Below are 18,992 nucleotides of genomic sequence, written 5' to 3'. Positions count from 1 at the left end.
CAGAGATTTAAAAAAAAAAAAACAGGTAGTTTTTCCACAGTTGATGGCGAATACTCCCTAATCGTGACTGGTCTTTTCTTTCTTAAGCTGACTAATTCAATAAACATTCCAGTGCTTGGACATTGCCCTGTCTACAAACATCGAACATTTTCTCTCTGAGCTCTAAACATATCAGATAATCCTCTTTCTCGCATTAAGCAATTGTCTTATGGGATACAGCTGAAAAAATACACCACAGATACAATTAAAATGAATCTGCAGATGAGAAATGTGTGGCCTAAAAATAAATTTGTTTTCACCAGCAGACTGTTTTTTGATATCCAGCTTCAAACTATGAGGAAAAACAGCAGGTTTCAAATAAAAAAGATCAAATGTCTCGATAAAAAAAACGACTCATAACAAAAGCAATCATTTTGGTATTCAAAGCTTCTGCAAGCCAGCACCTCTTTGTTCAACATGTTTGTGTTTTGTGGGTTCTGAGGAATGCCTTATATGCAAATTTCCATGTTCTCCTTTTTTCCCCATTTAATTTTGGTATTTTGTGGTCCACTCTTTAGTTATTTTAGGTGCTGTTTACTTGGTGAACACAAAATGCATTTGTTGCAATGTCTGAATTTGTGTGTTTTGGCGGAGGAAGCCACAGATGTCAAGGAGAACATCAGACATGGAAAAATGTAAGACACCAGAGTGCTTAGGATTGTGGGTAATGAAATGATGGATGGCACTGAACCAATGCCACCACTTGGGATATGAGCCACTGTACTAGTAATATTAGATACTACAAAAATACTGTCATATAAGTAATAATACTATTAGCAAAATTTTTAATTTTATTACCCTATTAGGTACTGTAATTCAGATGAAGAGACACAATAATTATATATTTGTAATTCAGACAGACCATTTTTAAAACCTCCCATTCCTTGTGTCTGGCTATTATGGGTACATTGTTTAGCTGTGTCGTTGTGGTTGTTTGAGGGGCACATGGAAATGATTTTTGTGGTGGTGGAGGCTGCCAATGAGCACAGAATTTACAATGGATGGACGAAGACCCCTCCAGAGTCCAGACAGTTTGCTGCTCCAGTAACTATGGACCAGTTTCACTACAGCCCAAATACAACATTAAGTTCACAAAGAACCTCATTCTGAACACATTAAGTTTATTTTCTGTGTCTGCTCAGAATAGCGTCTGGGATGTAACAGCAGATGCACGATTGGAGCATTTATTGTGCTTTAAGTAAACATGTTGGTATAATTGCAATAATAAGTGAGGTTTTGTAAAATTCACTTTGTTTTTAAGAACTTTTTAACTATATAAAGTATGTTGAAGGAGTAGTGAGTGAGTAGCAGCACACATACTGTGAAGTAGGTCAGGCAGAAGCAGTCAGAGCTGTACAAAAATCTGTCCTCTGAATTCAGATTACCCTGAATACCCTGCTGAAAAGAACAGTTAAGGCCGGTATGAATATCCATGTTGGTGAAAAGGGTGGATAAGCTGGTAAATGCTGGTTAATCCAACTGGTGGACCAGCACAGATTGGCCCATTCAGCAAAATTACAAAAATACTCTTAAAGGTGCCATAGAATAAAAAACTGCATTTCCCTTGGCATAGATAAATCATAAGTAGGCATGCTCTGATCGATCGGCATTGGTCGATCATCACATTAAATTACTCGATCGGCACTCGCTAAATTTGCCTATTCCCTGAACCGATCTTTCTATTTACTTTTATCATCATAGGGCTCCTGAATGCGGGTGCAATTTGAGACCCTTTTTACGCACTGCAAGCATTTTTACAACCTGTTGCTCATGTGCGACCTGCAAATGTGCCTTTACAGAGAGACGTGTATTTTCTATGAGGATGCGCTCCAGTCATGTCTTCACATTCCCATCAAACAGCATATACAACATACATCTATCGCGGATATTGCATCTTCATGCCAAAAGTTTATTATTTGCATGCGTTTTAAAGTTTTGACAGTTTAAACTTTCATTTTACCTTGCAGCTGTTGACAAAAGTTTGAGCGAGAGGGAGGAGTAGTCAGTAGTGATGATGTTACTGCACACCAAGGTCAAAGTGCTGCAAACTAAGTACTCTTCCGCCACACAATATAGTTCTCAGTTTTTATCCGCTTAAAAAAATTGCCATGTTTTATTTTGTGCCACCATACTTTCTTCTTGTGTAACTACTCATGCAACATTCTTTATATAGGGAAAACATGGAAGTGATTGGTAGCTTCTAAATTCATCCCTGTTTGGATCCTAAGGAATGAATGGGGCTAGGCTAAATGCTAACACATTCACGACGCACTGTACAAAGATTAAGTGCATGCATTGATAAAAGATAGGTATGTTTTTATTCGTCTAAGTTGAGGTAAGAAGTAGTAAACTATTGAAAAAAGGTGGTGTTTTCCTTTAACAAACAATTGGTTGTTCCTCAAAATCTGCATTTTCGTCTGATACAGGCTCAAACATATAAGGTCTATTTACTAATGTGAGCTACTGACATGAGCCTCAGAGCAGAGCAGAGCAACCAGAGCAGAGCTCAACATTATTATTGATGACCCTGCCAAATAGGGCAAAAACAGGCCATTTCATTCAAAGGAAAAGATCCTATGGTTGTAAATGGACATGTAAAAACGTTTCTGGATAATTGTTGCACTTAAAGGGACTGTAAGTAGGATTTTAAGTGTTTTATTAATCAATGTCTTTATTCATAAATATGTTCTCATTGGTGCCAAATGACCTCTGCCAGTGATCTGACTTTTCTTTGTAAGCTTAGAATTTCTTCTCTTTACTTACATTGAACGGGTAAGTCCAAGGAGGCATCCATATCGTTCCGCTGTATTGATAAACTATAATAGCAGAGAGGGACAAAAAGCACTAACCTAAGCTACCAACACGTTTCCACAACGCGTTTTCTTTCAGAACACGTGAACCAGCTGCAACTGACAAGGAGAGTAGTGATTACTTACGGCTACGTAATTGCAACACGCATTTGGAAAGGTGAGGCGCTAGAGAACACCATTCGTTTGAATGCAAAATACAATTTCACCACTAGATGGGGATATATCCTACTTATTGCCCCTTTAATAAAGTTACCTACCTTCTATGTAAATATCAAAGAACAATTTAACACATTCTTTCAATGCATTCTTTGGCACCTTTAAAAAAGTCAATTCCAGGGGACATGTATTGCCCATCCATTTAAGACAGTGCTCCTGATTTGACCCCCTTTAATCTCATTTTCTCTTTCACCCAGTGTAAAGCTGCGACTACATTTCCCAGCATCCTCTTCCAAACACAAAGACATCTGAACTAATTTGTCCCAGCAGTTACTTTTCTCGGTACTAATTGCACTCACTTACGCAGTGATTACCTGACCGTCATACAAGCACTAACGTCTCTTTCAGTTACTTCAAGTCTTCTTTCATATTCTCTTACTGCCTTACTTTTCCCTCTTCCTCAACACACACACACACAATGCTGCTGTATCTGTGAATATGCCTCAGGGCTTCTCCAGCAGAGTGAAAGAGAAAAGCTTTGGCCATCACAGCTGTTCCCAATGCTTCAGTCCCCATTGCTCAGCAACAGAGAACAAAACAAAAGCACATCCCTCCCCTCCAACCCTTTCCATCCCCTCCCATCCTCTACAGCAGCACTACCACATTACAAACCGCTCTCTCTCTGCCCCTGCACACGCACATACACACGCCCCTTCTGTCCTCGTACCCTCACCCCTCCCACCCACCTACCGTCCTTACACACAAACACCAAGTCCTTTGTCCATATTCACTTGGCAAAATATATAGTCTGCAGTAACAGCAGAATTAGAGTTATTACAGTCAAGCCAAAACAGTAGTAGAAACAGTAGACAACACTTGTTCTGCTAAAACGTATAAATAAGCAGACAAAAGTGGGATGTGACATTTCATACAATCTCCATACCAAGTTCTGATGTTCTCAATGTGTCTCACCTGCTGAGAAACATAAGATAAAAAGACTGAAAACCTTTTAATTTAAGCAAATATGTAACTATATACAGTGTTTCATTATAACTCTCTCATTAATTATGTTAGCAAACATAACTTTACATAAACAAATACATTAAAAATTAACCAAATCAAGTAGGGAGATAAAACTGACAAAATACAATTTACTTTTGTTTAATAAATAAATCAGAATATTATTAATCTATTTAAGATTTAAGATAAGAAAAAATACCAAAGTTTCACGGTGTTAAAGACACACTATGCAGTTATTTTACCCTAATATAACAGCTTCAAAGTTATTTCGGTGGTAAACAAAGCCAAAGTACACTCTCAGAAATAAAGGTACAAAAGTTGTCACTGGGACAGTACCCTTTCAAAAAGGTACACATTTGTACCCAAAGAGTGCATATTAGTACTTTGAACTGCCAAAATGTACCTTTAAAGGTACATATTTGTACCTAAATGGTACATATTAGGACCTTTTTTAAAGGGTACTGCCCCAGTGATAGCTTCGTACCTTTATTTTTGACAGTGTAGGGCGAATCATTCTCCTGTTGAGGTTCGGGGAGGACGGCACTAGAAAAACCAGCAATGCAAGCTTGAGAGGATCGCCCCTGACAAATCTCGCGAGAATCACGACTTGCCTTAACGGCAACGATGTCCAGAGGTGTAAAATGTACTCAAAAACGTTACTCAAGTGAAAGTACAAGTACCGAGTGTAAAATTTACTCAATTAAAAGTAAAAGTATCTTGCCAGAATTATACTTGAGTAAAAGTAAAAAGTACCACATTAAAATTGTACTTAAGTATTAAAAAAGTAAAAGTAACAGGAAGAATGAAAACGTGAGATTCATGTTTAAGCTTTTAATCTCTAAAAACATGAAGTGAATAAACCACATACAAGGTTTTATCCTTTACAACTGTTTGTATTAAATTGTATTTCATTATCAAACTATAAGACTACTACCTAATTTCCAACATGATCTCAAAAAGTTCTGTGGTATAGTCACACATTTTTTTTGCTAATTTATCCGTGTCATTGTCACGGATCTCCGCATTTCTCCGCGTCTGTACCACGGACTTTCTTTTTTGTGTCAGGTTCACGCATTAATTACTCAATTGTTTTTCCTATTTTTAAACCATTTTTACGTGGGTTTGGGGTTAGATTTGGGGTTTGGGTTAGGATGTCACTTTAACTATTGGTTTATACTATTTTTTCCAGACTTTTAAACAATTGTCGCCTGACGTTAGGGTTAGGAGTTGGGTTTGGAAGTCATTTTATGTTACAGAAAGTCGTTCTAACCCCAAACTCACACGAAAATAGTAAGAAAATAGGAGAAAACAATTGAGTAACCAATACATGAAACTGACACGGAAAAGAAAGACAGTGGTACAGACACAGAAAAAATGTGGAGATCCACGACAATGAGAATGAATTTCAGTATGCAACATGCTACTCAAAATTGTAAAACCTCGATCAAGCCTCTCACAGGCAGCCGAAGCAGGAAGAGGTGTATTAGATCTTGTTCACACTGTCAGTCCAAATCCGATTTTGGTGCATATCCGATAGGAATCGAACCACATGAAGTCTGTTTCTAATCCGTTTCAGGCTACATCCAGAGGTGGTTTGAAATCCTTTTCAAATCGCATTTCCAGAAATCCATTTCAGTCAGACAGCCCTGATCGCATTTGTGTAGGTTTTCGGTTACGTCATGCTGTCACGTCACATAAAACACATCAGACGTTAAGGCAGTCGTGCTAGCGCGTCTTCCATAGAAACAGTGCAGATAATCCGGAAAACGGCTACAGGACGCACAGATCAGATCTGAAAAGTTGTGATACACAGTGTGGACAGTGATTCTGTCAAATTAGATATGCACCAAAATCAGATTTGGACTGACAGTGTGAACAAGGTATGAGTCTTGATAGAGAGGCTGCAAACAGCAGGAAATGTGTCACACTTCATGTGTTGTCAGTTTCAAAGAAGCGAAAAACTCTTCATCATCAGATGAACTGTTGGCCAATTCCTTAGTGTGGTCCAAAGGCTCCAGAATAAATAACATTTCAATTAAACTGGCCATCAGCGCAATTCACTTGGTTTGATAGAGTAACGGAAAATAGATCTCTAAAATAGAAGTACTTTTTGACTGTAAATAAAATTGTAAGGAGTAAAAAGTACTTTTTTTCTTCAAAAAATGTAATCAAGTAAAAGTAGAAGTATTGATTTTTAATTGTACTCAAGTAAAGTAAAAATCCCCAAAAATAATACTTAAGTACAGTAATCAAGTAAAATTACTCAAGTACTTTACACCTCTGACGATGTCACACACGTTACGCTTGTTCGACTTAATGCGGCGCTGCAAGAACCGACCTCAGGATGACGTCAGAGTACCGCGAGAATGATCCGAGACGGCACTTTGATGTCATCCGGCTGTCGGTTCTTGCAGCGCCGCATGAAGTCGAACAAGCCTATAACAACAACTGCACGTGCGAATTTGAGATGCTAAAGGATTTAAAAGTTAAGAAAGCGCGTTCAGAAGAGAATAGGAAAAGGAAAAGAGAATCTGACCGCGTTAGGAACCGGACAAGAGTCCCACTCGGTCAGGTTTTTACTCGTTGGCGTGAAAGACAGCACTGGATGCAACAGGGATGCTGATCTGGCGATCTTGTTGATGGACTAGTAAGTAAATCTCTTGTGTGTAAACTTGTTTGCGGTCTATGTTGCATGTTGTTGCGCTTGCTTGTAGTATGTCATGTGATTATCATGACAACAGTTGTCAATATCTCACATAATTATCAGGACATAAATAAAGCCTAGAGGTTGTAAATAGTGTATGAATGAAATAATGTTATGAAATAATGCAACGTACACAATTAACTTGGCATTTTGTAATGTTTACAAGAACACAAATGAAATTATACAGTAGACATAAACTTTAGGCTGTTTACTTGTTTTTACATGATTGCAGCTAAATCACGTTATAAGCCAGCAAATGCGGTAGGCTACTTTAATATTATATGCCTACTCTAGACTTGGAATAAACTTCTTATTATCCTATTACCATCATCAGTAGTTTAGTAGACTATGCAGTAGCCTAATATTTGTATGAAATTGTAAACATTAACTGGCCATTATCTTTCATTTCGCTTTAGTACTACGTCTGGGACTGCTCTGTAGAGTTTCGTTTTCTCCTGCAAAAATCTGCAGGACCAATCAGCGAACAGATATGGGGGTGGCTAAGAACGATGACGTTGAGGTCGTGCATCAGTTTGAGTTGCAGTTCAGTAATGGCAGCGGAGAAAGACGTGAGAAAATCTATTCGGTCCGTTGATGCAAAACTGCCTAATATACAAAAGGTAAAGCCGGAGCAAGAACCAGGTTTGCTAAGTTTTGTTTGTCTGATTATTCTAACTTGTTGTTTCCGGCCAGTTTCGGTGCATGATATACGTCACGACCAAATGTTAGCGATTGGTTATGGCAGATCCTGAGTGACTCTGGGCAGATCCAATAGTTTTAAACTTCAACAGAGGACCCTCCTTAACGGAAGTAACGCTTTGCAATGGAGTGTGGCCAGACTCTCTGTACAAATGAAATGAATGTACGAGAGGCTGGTTGGACCAGGCTAGGGAAATTACGACAGTTGCAAGTATTCCCCAGCGACTCTAGGGGTCGCTGTTTGACAAAAACGCAGAAAATGCATAGAGCGCCTTTAACACTGTTATTTTCAAATGTCTCCGTATACAAACTTATATACACTTTTCAACTCACAATACATTTAATTTTAAGCAACATACAACATTTATGCCATGTAAAAAAGGCTTTAAATTATAATATTCTATTATATAGTTGTAATATATATTTAATGGAAACTTCAAATCAATTACATGACTAAGGGGTGGTTTCCCGGACAGGCATTAGGTTAAACCAGGACTAGGCCTTGGTTTTATTAAGAAATATAACTAGTTTTAACAAACATGCCTTACTAAACATTACTGGTGTGCATTTTATGGCAAAACAAAGAGCACTGATGTATTTTAAGATATGTCAGTGCAAGTTGTTTTCAGTTTGGACAGCTCTTACATTTATTTTAGTTTAGGACTGGTCTAATCCCTGTCTGAGAAACCGCCCCTTAATGATTTAATGAATTTTGTGTAAACACACACCTTGGAAACAGTATCACAGAAAATTTTAGTGGTTTTAAAACCTTGACTCTTTAAAACTTGAAAACAAGTAACCGACCCATGCCTAATAAGAAATATGCACTACTTTAAAAATTACATCTCTATAATGTCTGTAAAAATCCCATATATTCAGCAAAAGTTCAGGCCCAAGTGTAAACAGTGAGAGCAGTGAGACAAGACAATATTTTAACTCACAAAGTAAATACAACATTGTGTCGAAACACTGAAAGTATTTTTAATGTTTGTTGCCCTGCCTGCCGGGCAGACATGCATCTAGTCAGTCAAGATACAGGGCCAGACACAAATATATTTTCGGAGAAAACGACTAACAGACAGACATATGGTGGGGGTGTCAGCTCTGTCTCAAAAGAGTGTATGTTGAACTTCAGCAGGACACTAGAAAGCCGTCTGTCTCTTACATCCAGACGTATTTATGTTTCGATAACATGTCCGGGATTACACAGAAACACAATATGTCTCTGAACAGAGATTTAAGGTTCTCGATTTCAAAACAGCCAACTCACAATAGGGAGGAGCGGCGTCTATCAAACATCGGCTCACAACACTGACAGCGCACCCGATCACCACAAACAGGGGTGTATGAGAGCTCACACTCAGCCACGTTTCTCACCCAAAAACAAAACATGAACAAGTCAGATTACATATCAAGCATCTGTCTGATGAAACAAGGAAGGCGTCTGTACGGCTTGTCTTGGAGACAGCTGTTATTAGTGCGACGAGGCGTCCCTGCCGGTTCACACCTCAACACTGACCACACACATTGACAGATAAAAATATGTTTTCTCCACTGGATTAAACGTCAGTTGTAATAACGTTGAGCAGCAGCAGTTCTGTTATAAATCTTGACCGTACTTTATCAAATTAGGAAAACAGACCGGCAATTCCGTCAAGACATGTTTGGAAAGACCACTGCTTATGAGGAGAAAACTTGTTTCAACAAGTCAGCTTCATTGTTTCTGGGTTAACTTACAGCTCTCTGTATGAGATTATACAGCTCCCGGTGCTGAGAGAAGAGAAGTTGGCTCAACGTGGCGTGATAATAGACAGTTTTATAATAACTTAAGAGTCGAGTTGACTTTGCTCTACTCCACACACATAATGAAAAGGTTGGACAAAAGTTCCAAGCACATGAGAATGTGTCCTTTATTCCCGCAACTCGGCACTCCTCTAAAGCTTTACAGGGCACCAAACCAGCACCAGTTCTGCATCTTTGACTGCAACATGGGGCTCAGATGTTAACACATGGTGCACACTGTGCAATGAGCCATCAGCGTTTAATCAACTGGTAATTACACAATCACTGACCACAGACACCAGTGTGATGTCACATTGACTCGAGATTCATGATTTTAAAAAATCTGATAAGGTAACACAACGGGTATGTAACAACAGCTTGTGAAAAGAAAGAATAAATGCTAACTTAAACAGCACATCAAAACATGTGTCTGGTATCGGCGGCAGGGAATAACAAACTGTGGTAATGCTTCACCGATTCATAACCAGTAGTCCAGTGTGAGCCGGTCTGAAGATGTGTTTGTGGTCAAGGCTCTGATCTGTCCTAATGTACTCAGCTCCCTCTCCGATAACATCCTGAGACAGACACACCCCTGAATTCTCCTCATCTATTATTCAATACCAACAATTCACAACACAATGAGACCAGAGAGGAAACACTTTGAATAAGAACAACAACCTTGCCATATCTCTGACATACTAAGAGATCGGTAGGCATGTATGACTTTATAAACAGAAAATTTATTAATCAAGTGACGATGATATTAAAGGCGGGGTGCATGATCTCTGAAAGCCAGGGTTGATATTTGAAATCACCTAGACAAACACGCCCCTACCCCAACAGAATCTGGACCTTCTTTTGATAGACACCCCCACACATACGCAACCCAGGCAACAATGTCGGTAAGTAGACACGCCCCTTACTGCTGATTGGCTACAAGTGTGTTTTTGGTACTCTGCCCAACTCCCTTTCTTTTCCAAAGTGTTTCTTAAAAATCATGCACCCCACCTTTAATAGATTAAAATAAATTAATAGATTCAAATATAGCTGCAGCAATTATTGAGGTCAAAGCAGGCTCAGACAAATAGGAAAATAGGGAAAAAACTAACTGTTGCTGGATAGTTTTTTTGTTGTTCCTAATGAAACACTCAAATAAAATGACCAATTATTATTCACATTTTCATGTGACGTGAAGTCAAATCAACAACACTCTGGCATGCACAGCAAAGTCTTATTCAAACAATGCAGTGAGGTTTCAACCTTGGTTATATTTTTCAACAATACATTTTTATTTAGTTTCACCAATATTCTGCTTGTCATTTGTTTAATGTAGTTGCATTTGTGTTATATCGGTCTCATATCGGCCACACTGCTTTCTTGATATCGTTACCAGGCATTAAAAAACCCTTCTCGATCGAGGACTATTTCAAAGTAGATGTACAGTAAATACATGTTAGTACAGTACAGACAGTATAGAGTTGTAAAAAAGGAAATATAAAGAATACATGGTATCATTGCAATTGAACATTAGTATTGTTATTAATATTGATCATCTAGTTTGAATTGCAATTACTTTATTGCCAGGAAAATCAAACTAAGGACAAACCAAGAATATTTTGTACACAAAAGGAATGAGATACTTTCTCATGTTCCACATACGAGTGCTGTACAAATGTTTCCCATGCTAGCGGAAAGAAAGGCTGCATTGAGGATATGCCAGATAGACAGAGAGAAAAACAGAGAGCAAGAGAAAGTCTTCCCTGCATTTTTCCTGAGAGATATTTTGGGCCCTCAAAGCACATTTAATATTATTTGATGCAATTTCCCCCCAAGATGATTTTGTCCTCATCTCGCCTTCTGACTGAAACTCAAGCATAAGAGACTGGATAGCGCAGAGTGGATCACTTGCCACACGGAGCATGCCACAAAAGCTCAACAATCAATTGTAATTCAAATAAAATTATCTACTTTGGAACATGCATTTAGGTAATTATGTTCAGTATAATTGTGCAATATTGCGCTAAAATCAAATAAAACATTAAATATAGCCACATTACAATGCATGGATGCATCACATTTTTGAGCTATACTTGAGTATAAAATGAGTATAATTTGAAGAACAAGTGTGTAATGTTTACACTTATACCACGGGTCTGTTGAATGCTGTATTCTGATTGGTTGAGAAATGTTCCATGGGTATGCATTATTGTTTGATAACAGCACACCTAACTTTTTAAATGTCTTACAAATAGGCACCAGAGCAACGTTTGTGGTAACTGTGGTATAAGTGGACTAATTGTCTAATAATAATTGCACACCCAGCGGTGTAACGGCACGACACGAATAACTACTTTGGGTGTGCATTATTTTCTTATAATTCAATGGCCCGTCTTCAATTATTCCTAACTTAGCATCAATAAGTGTAAGAAGTTAAGCATTGTTATGGTGTGCAAACGCTGAGCATGGTTTGTTGAGCCATTGAGAATCCCCTCCGAGCTGTGCTTTTCCAAGGCCCCTGTATGGCTCTGTCTTTCCAGCCTCCTCCTCCTTTAAAGGTGGGTGTATGAAATATTAATGCTGCAGTACAACTGGCTGTAGGAAAGAGGCCTTCGTCTATGCGTGTGTGCATATGCGTGTATGTTGGAGAGACAGGCGGCTAACTCTGCCATTGCCGCTGTTCCAGAGACACCCGATCTCTACAAAGCTCTCCGACCTGCTGGGGCCTTCACTGCCACTGCTTCTGCAGATCATCTCAGTTAAACACTGATCCAATATCAGCCTTTTATTTTTGTAATCTTACAAGCTTTTTATAAGCTGAATGGCAGAAGGAGGTAAAACCAGCAGAAATTAGTTACTATACTGTAATACATACTGTGTGTGCCATGAGATCGAACCTACAACCTTTTGAGCTGCTAATGCAATGTTTTAACAACTACAAAAACATGCACAACTTTATTAGTTTCTATTAGATAAGAAGACAAAATTTGCATACTAACATTTTAGTAAAACGTTACTTCAGGATTTAAAAACAATCATGTCTGGTGATGATCAAGCAAGGCTGACATCATATAATGCGCTGCCTATAGCACTGTACACTGTAAAAAAAATCTGTAAAAATTACTGGGTATTACTGCCAACTTGCTGCCAGTAACTTACTGTAGATTTTACATTAATGTTATTTACTGGCAACAGTTTGTTCAAAGTAAAATGAACATGAAACATTTTCAGTCTTTATCTTCTACAGTAAGTTACTGGCAACCAGCTGCATAATAACAGCAAATTTTTTACAGTGTAATAAGATTGTTTAAGGGGCAGGCCACATCTTAAGTGGAGTCTTTACACCTCTCTGGAGGTTTAGGCATTCAAACTCCTAAGGTTATCAGTCGGATGCTTGATGCTTCAGAATTCAATACAGTGAATATGCTTCTTGCACATTATAATGAAAAGCAGGTCACTGCCTGGGGCTCTGGCAGTTCATTTACACAGGATTCAATGCAAATGCATTTGAGCAATTCAGTAACAGTGGTCTATAATTTACAGCACATTAAAACATTATAGACCGGCAGAAATGTACAAATGTCCATGTTATGGATCCGAGTGTTAAATGGGAGCTTAGAGACCCATCCTATACCTAAATTAGAGATGCACAGATATTAAATATCTATAGCCGGTTATTCAGACTGATACCTGTCGATACCAATAGTTTGGAGGTTATCTTAACTTGCATTAACTAAATTCTAAAAAGATAACATTTTCTAAATGTTATTTTTTCATGTAATGGCCATTAATATTAAACATTAAACTAGTGATGTTTCTTTACATTTTCTATATATAAGAGCTCAAATTCATTGCATACTCTTATATAGTATATATCGGCCATAACTATCAGCTGTATTAAACTATTGGCCGATAGTGTGAAAATTGCTTTTATTGCTAATACCGATTATTTGCAGAATTTCATCTCTAGCCCAAATTCATGTTAGGGACTACCAAACTGTTTTAAACCGCCTGACTCAATCACAGTCACACCCCTGACTGACAAGGGAATTTGTTTTTACTTACTCCAATATATTCTGTACATACACAATTTGTGACAAAACACAGAAGTGACAACCACATTTCTACAAAAATCAGGCACTTATTTACATAAAAATTATACTAATGTAAACTGAATTTACATTAAATTCACATAGTGTGTAAAGGCAAACATTAGTATGCTTCTCCTAATGCAAAACAAATTTTTTTTTTAAATATCACAAAACAGGCTGACTAGGGAGTGTTTTAATTGGTTAACAGTGACCTCTAATGAGGTGACAAATCTGAACTCTGAGCTCTCTGACCTAACAGAGAACTGTGCAGAGCTCACCGCCTAATCTGGATTATCATCTAAATTAGATGTGTCTCTAATCCGCCATTGCCAAACTCTCGCCTTTAACCATTATCCAGATCGGCGGAAACCGTAGTGGACTTCCATATCTGTCTGTTCCGGTTGTCACGTGCTAAAGTCTGAATACATACTTCTGAACTCCGTACTACGGTACTACTCATTTGAAAACGAGGCTGTTATTTGCGTCCACTGCAGCTATGAGTTTCTGAATGTAACCTATTAATTTTGGATGTCGTACAATAATTATTATTTTAACCGATAGTTGAAGTATTAGCAACGTGTATCACACATCCAGCTTATTTAACAGACAAAAACTGAGCACGCGGAGGCTAAATAAAGCATTCAGAAAACTCTTCAGTCCTCTGATACCTAGTACTAGGTATCAGTATACAAAACCTGCACGAGTGCTCTACGCCATACGGTAAAACACTGCACACTGACAAGTCTTAACTACATCTGAAAACAATTTTATAATACCAAAGCAAAAAAAAAGCATTGCTTATTTGACCTATATAAACCAAAACTTTTATAACTGTCATGTAGCTCCCTCGTTTCAACCAATTAATGTTTTGAATCCAGAGAATTTCAGTGCTTCCCCCACTGACATGCGTTTACAGATATTCCAAGTTTTGTTGATAAGATATGCAAACAGATTATTGTGTCAATACATGCACATCTATGCATATCTGACCCGTTAAAGCACACGATTAATTCAAAGGCGGCGCGTGCACTCACCCTTGTTGAAGGACTTGTACGATCCTGATCAAGTGTAAATCGCTGACTGCTCAGCGTGTGTTACATTGTGTCAGTGCATTCTGCATGCCTCGGTTTGTCGACATGATTTCACATGGCACTTTTTAACGTCCCGTGCCTGAGAAAAAGTTAAACATTTGCACAAGTGTAAAGTGCCCTCAAAAGTACAAATAGGCGGGTGGTCATCGGTGTCTCCGCGTCGCAAGACATTGGGTTTCAATGATAGGTTGTCTGTGAATCGAGGCTGAATCTCCGTGTATGCCCCGCCCCATTTTTGCAGACTCGACCAATAAGAATGCAGTAAAGGCTGCAGTTCGACATGTTATTTAAAGAGCCTGACTTCTCTAGTAATGTGGTGTTTTCCAAACCACAATAAACAAGTGAAAATGTGAACTCAAAGTTCAGTCGATACAAATCACAACAAGAAACAAACACGCAAATAGATTGAAATATATAAATGTATATTTTGTTTTAGATACTATACCCAAAGTAGTACCTTGAAGTATTTAGAGAAGGTAAAATGTCATTCAGATTTGAGTTCTCCAAGCGGCAGAACAGAGAAAAGGCAGTATGCATGCTCTGGCAAGATGCCCACCGACAGCTTGGCTCAATCTTTTTTGTTACAAGTTCAATCTCAACTGCATAACAGGAAATGGAGGGTTCAAAAAAGCCTGCCACTGCGGAAAATAGACATTAACTAAAAACGAAAAGAAAAAAACAGGTTTGGCCTTGCAGAGAAAGTGGGAGAGATATTTTCTTCTTCCAGTATTTTCACCCATTGGTTTGTTTTTCAGTGAATTCACCAGCAAGGAAATATTGAGTGTTGACTCTAATGTTTGACTAAATGGGACAAAGGGCCAAGAAAGTCTGCTTACACTTTTGTGTTTGTGTGTGTGACTCAGCTGATGGGGCATGGTCTGATGGAGAAGCGCAAACAGTCATTAATCTTGGAGTCTGGCATCTGATTTTAGGTTTTCTGCTTTAAGCTTGCTGTCCAGACAGACTGGTCATTATCTAAAATCACAATCTGACAGTAGACAGTGGATATGCATAGACTTTGTTGTGCGTGATTTTACAAGAAAAGCACTGAAAGCAAGAATTACAAGACATTACCCTATAAATATATAAGAAAAAGCAAGAACAACATTTTTTCATTGCGTCGAACTACGCTTTTAGGCCGAATAAGCCATTTTCAATGAAACCTGTAGGTTTGCAATTACACCCACTATTAAAGATGACTTGAACAGAGAATTTACAAGACAAAATAATGCCATCTAGTGGTTAGATGATGTTATTGCAGCCATGAAGAGTGAACAATAATAAATAAAAAGGTAAGAAATCCCCTTTAAGTTTTGTTTAAAATTTTCTACAGCAGACTATAAATCTTGCCTTTACTTACAAAAGCATGTACAGATTACATTCTATATTGTATTTTGTTATATACGGTGAGGAAAATAAGTATTTGAACACCCTGCTATTTTGCAAGTTCTCCCACTTAGAAATCATGGAGAGGTCATCGTAGGTGCATATCTACTGTAAGAGACATAATCTAAAAAAAATCCATAAATCACAATATTTTTTTTTACTATTTTTTTGTATGATACAGCTGCAAATAAGTATTTGAACACCTGTCTATCAGCTAGAATTCTGACCCTCAAAGACCTGTTAGTCTGCCTTTAAAATTTCCATCTCCACTCCATTTATTATCCTAAATTAGATGCACCTGTTTGAGGTCACTAGCTGCATAAAGACACCGGTCCACCCCATACAATCAGTAAGAATCCAACTACTAACATGGCCAAGACCAAAAGGCTGTCCAAAGACAATAGAGACAAAATTGTACACATTCACAAGGCTGGAAAGGGCTACATGTAATTGCCAAGCAGCTTGGTGAAAAAAGGTCCACTGTTGGAGCAATCATTAGAAAATGGAAGAAGCTAAACATGACTGTCAGTCTCCCTCTGACTGGGGCTCCATGCAAGATCTCACCTCGTGGAGTCTCAATGATCCTAAGAAAGGTGAAAAATAAGCCCAGAACTACACGGCAGGAGCTGGTCAATAACCTGAAAAGAGCTGGGACCATAATTTCCAAGGTTACTGTTGGTAATACACGTCATGGTTTGAAATCATGCATGGCACGGAAGGTTCCCCTGCTTAAACCAGCACATGTCCAGGCCCGTCTTAAGTTTGCCAATGAACATTTGGATGATCCAGAGGAGTCATGGGAGAAAGTCATGTGGTCAGATGAGACCAAAATAGAACGTTTGGTCATAATTCCACTAAACATGTTTGGAGGAAGAAGAATGATGAGTACCATCCCAAGAACTCCATTCCTACTGTGAAGCATGGGGGTGATAGCATCATGCTTTGGGGTGTTTTTCTGCACATGGGACACTTTATTAAGGAGAGGATGACCGGGGCCATGTATTGCAAGATTTTGGGGAAAAACCACCTTCCCTCAGTTAGAGCATTGAAGCTGGGTCGAGGCTGGGTCTTCCAACATGACACTGACCCGAGGCACACAGCCAGGATAACCAAGGAGTGGCTCTGTAAGAAGCATATCAAGGTTCTGGCGTGACCTAGCCAGTCTCCAGACCTAAACCCTATAGAGAATCTTTGGAGCGAGCTCAAACTCCGTGTTTCTCAGCGACAGGCCAAAAACCTGACTGATAGAGAAGATGTGTGTGCAGGAATGGGCCAAAATCCCTCATGCAGTGTGTGCAAGCTGGTGAAAAACTACAGGAAACGTTTGACCTCTGTAATCGCAAACAAACGCTACCCCCTGCTGATTTTGTACGTTTTCCCACTGACAAAGAAATGATCAATCTATAATTTTATATTTGAACAGGTTTATTTGAACAGTTAGAGACAGAAAAAACTAAATAATCCACAAAAAAATTATAAATTGATTTGCATTTTAGTGGGTGCACTAAGTATTTGATCCCCTATCAATCAGCCAGAGTTCTGTCTCCCATGTGTCTTTTATACAGGTGATGAGATGAGATTAGAAGCACTTTTAAGGGAAGGATCCTAATATCAGCGGTTCCTGTTTAAAAGACACCTGTCCATTATATCAATCAGATTCCTCCCCACCATGGCCAAGACCAAATATGTGTCTAAGAATTTCAGGGACAACATTGTTTACCTACACAAGGCTGGAATGGGCTACAAGACCATTAAGCACATGGTGAGAAGGTGACAGTTGGTGCGATTATTCGCAAATGGAAGAAACACAAAATATCAATCTGTCAGTTTTCCTCGGTCTGGGACTCCGTGCAAGATCGCACCTTGTGAAGTTTCAATGATCATGAGAATGTGAGAAATCAGCCCAGAACTACATGGGAGGATCTTGTCAATTCAAGGCAGCTGGGACCATAGTCACCAGAAAACAATTGGTACCACAGGAGGACTAAAATCCTACAGCGCCCACAAGGGGCCATGTACCGTCAAATCTTGGGTAAGAACCTCCTTTCCTCACCCAGGGCATTGAAAATAGGGCGTGGATGGGTATTCCAGCAGCCTGACAATGACACACACAGCCAAGGCAACAAAGGAGCTCGAGAGGAGTGGCCTAGTCAGTCTCCAGACCTAATCCCATAGAATTAGAATCTGAGGAGGCAGCTAAAGGTTTGAGTTGCCAAATGTCAGCCTCGAAATCTTAATGACTTGCAGGGAATGGCAAAAAGTGGGACAAAACCTCTCCTGAGATGTGCACAAACTTGGTGGCCAACTACAAGAAATGTCTAACCTCTGTGATTGCCAACAAGGGTTTTGTCACCAAGTACTATGTAAGTCATGTTTTGTGAAGAGGTCAAAGAGGTTATTTTACTCATTAAATGCAAACCAATTTTTACCTTTTTACAAAAGCAATTTCTGGATTTTTGTTATTCTGTCTCTTACTGTTCAAATAAACCTACCATTAAAATGATAGACTGATCATTTATTTGTCAGTGGACAAACATACAAAATTTAACAGCGGATCAAATGCGTTTTCCCCTTACTGTACATTGAAAGGATTTTCCCCAAAGAGTCAATTATAGAAAACTCACTTAAGGAAAACCTGGCAAGAGCAGAGAAAGGACATTTTAATGGATCAGCATTTAGATGAGGGTTCGAAATAGACAGAGCTCATCTTTCTAAGGCAACATGCAGCTGAGTTGGTTTGATCTTATACAGGGTTGTAACAGAGGGGTGAAATCATAAATGTTGTCCCGGGCTCTGTGATGAACGTTGACCACTAAGGAAAAAATACTCTCAGTCCGTTTTACAAATGGATGGATGTTTGACCATGTGTGTTTGTTTATTAAAATACATGGTAATACTGGAATGTATAAGGGTCTAAAAGATTTGTTACATCAAGGCAACCCTCACACTGAGATTCAGTGTATTATGGAAAGTACTCTCAGCTTGCTGTGCTCCTGGTTTGGCAGCTGTGAAATGTTATTTTTGGAATAAAGTATCCGAGGTTCAGAGGAAAGGAAATACAAACAGTTGAAAAAACCCTGAAAGTTTCACATCTTGTATATTTTTTGCTTGGAGAAAAACAGATGGCAATCTGATTTAAATATTGGTTTTAACTATTTCATTTGAATAAAATGCTGCATGGAAACACATATATGGCAGAAATTAACAGATCTCACTG

At 38.7% G+C, this 18,992-nt stretch overlaps 1 protein-coding gene across 2 annotated transcripts in view; it reads right to left on the bottom strand.

Moving 5' to 3' along the window:
- sertad2b (SERTA domain containing 2b) overlaps positions 1-14,576 on the bottom strand; it is a 39,580-nt gene extending 25,004 nt beyond the window's left edge. For both annotated transcript variants that reach the window (XM_055170016.2, XM_055170015.2), the window contains exon 1: positions 14,333-14,576. The gene's annotated coding sequence lies outside the window, so the exon portion shown is untranslated. The remainder of the gene's footprint in view (positions 1-14,332) is intronic.
- Between the last annotated feature and the right edge of the window lie 4,416 nt (positions 14,577-18,992).

The sequence above is a fragment of the Misgurnus anguillicaudatus genome, chromosome 11, assembly GCF_027580225.2.
Source record: "Misgurnus anguillicaudatus chromosome 11, ASM2758022v2, whole genome shotgun sequence".
Classification (NCBI taxonomy): Eukaryota; Metazoa; Chordata; class Actinopteri; order Cypriniformes; family Cobitidae; genus Misgurnus; species Misgurnus anguillicaudatus.
Note: the sequence above shows the minus strand (reverse complement) of the source record. Positions and strands in the feature narration are given on the sequence as shown.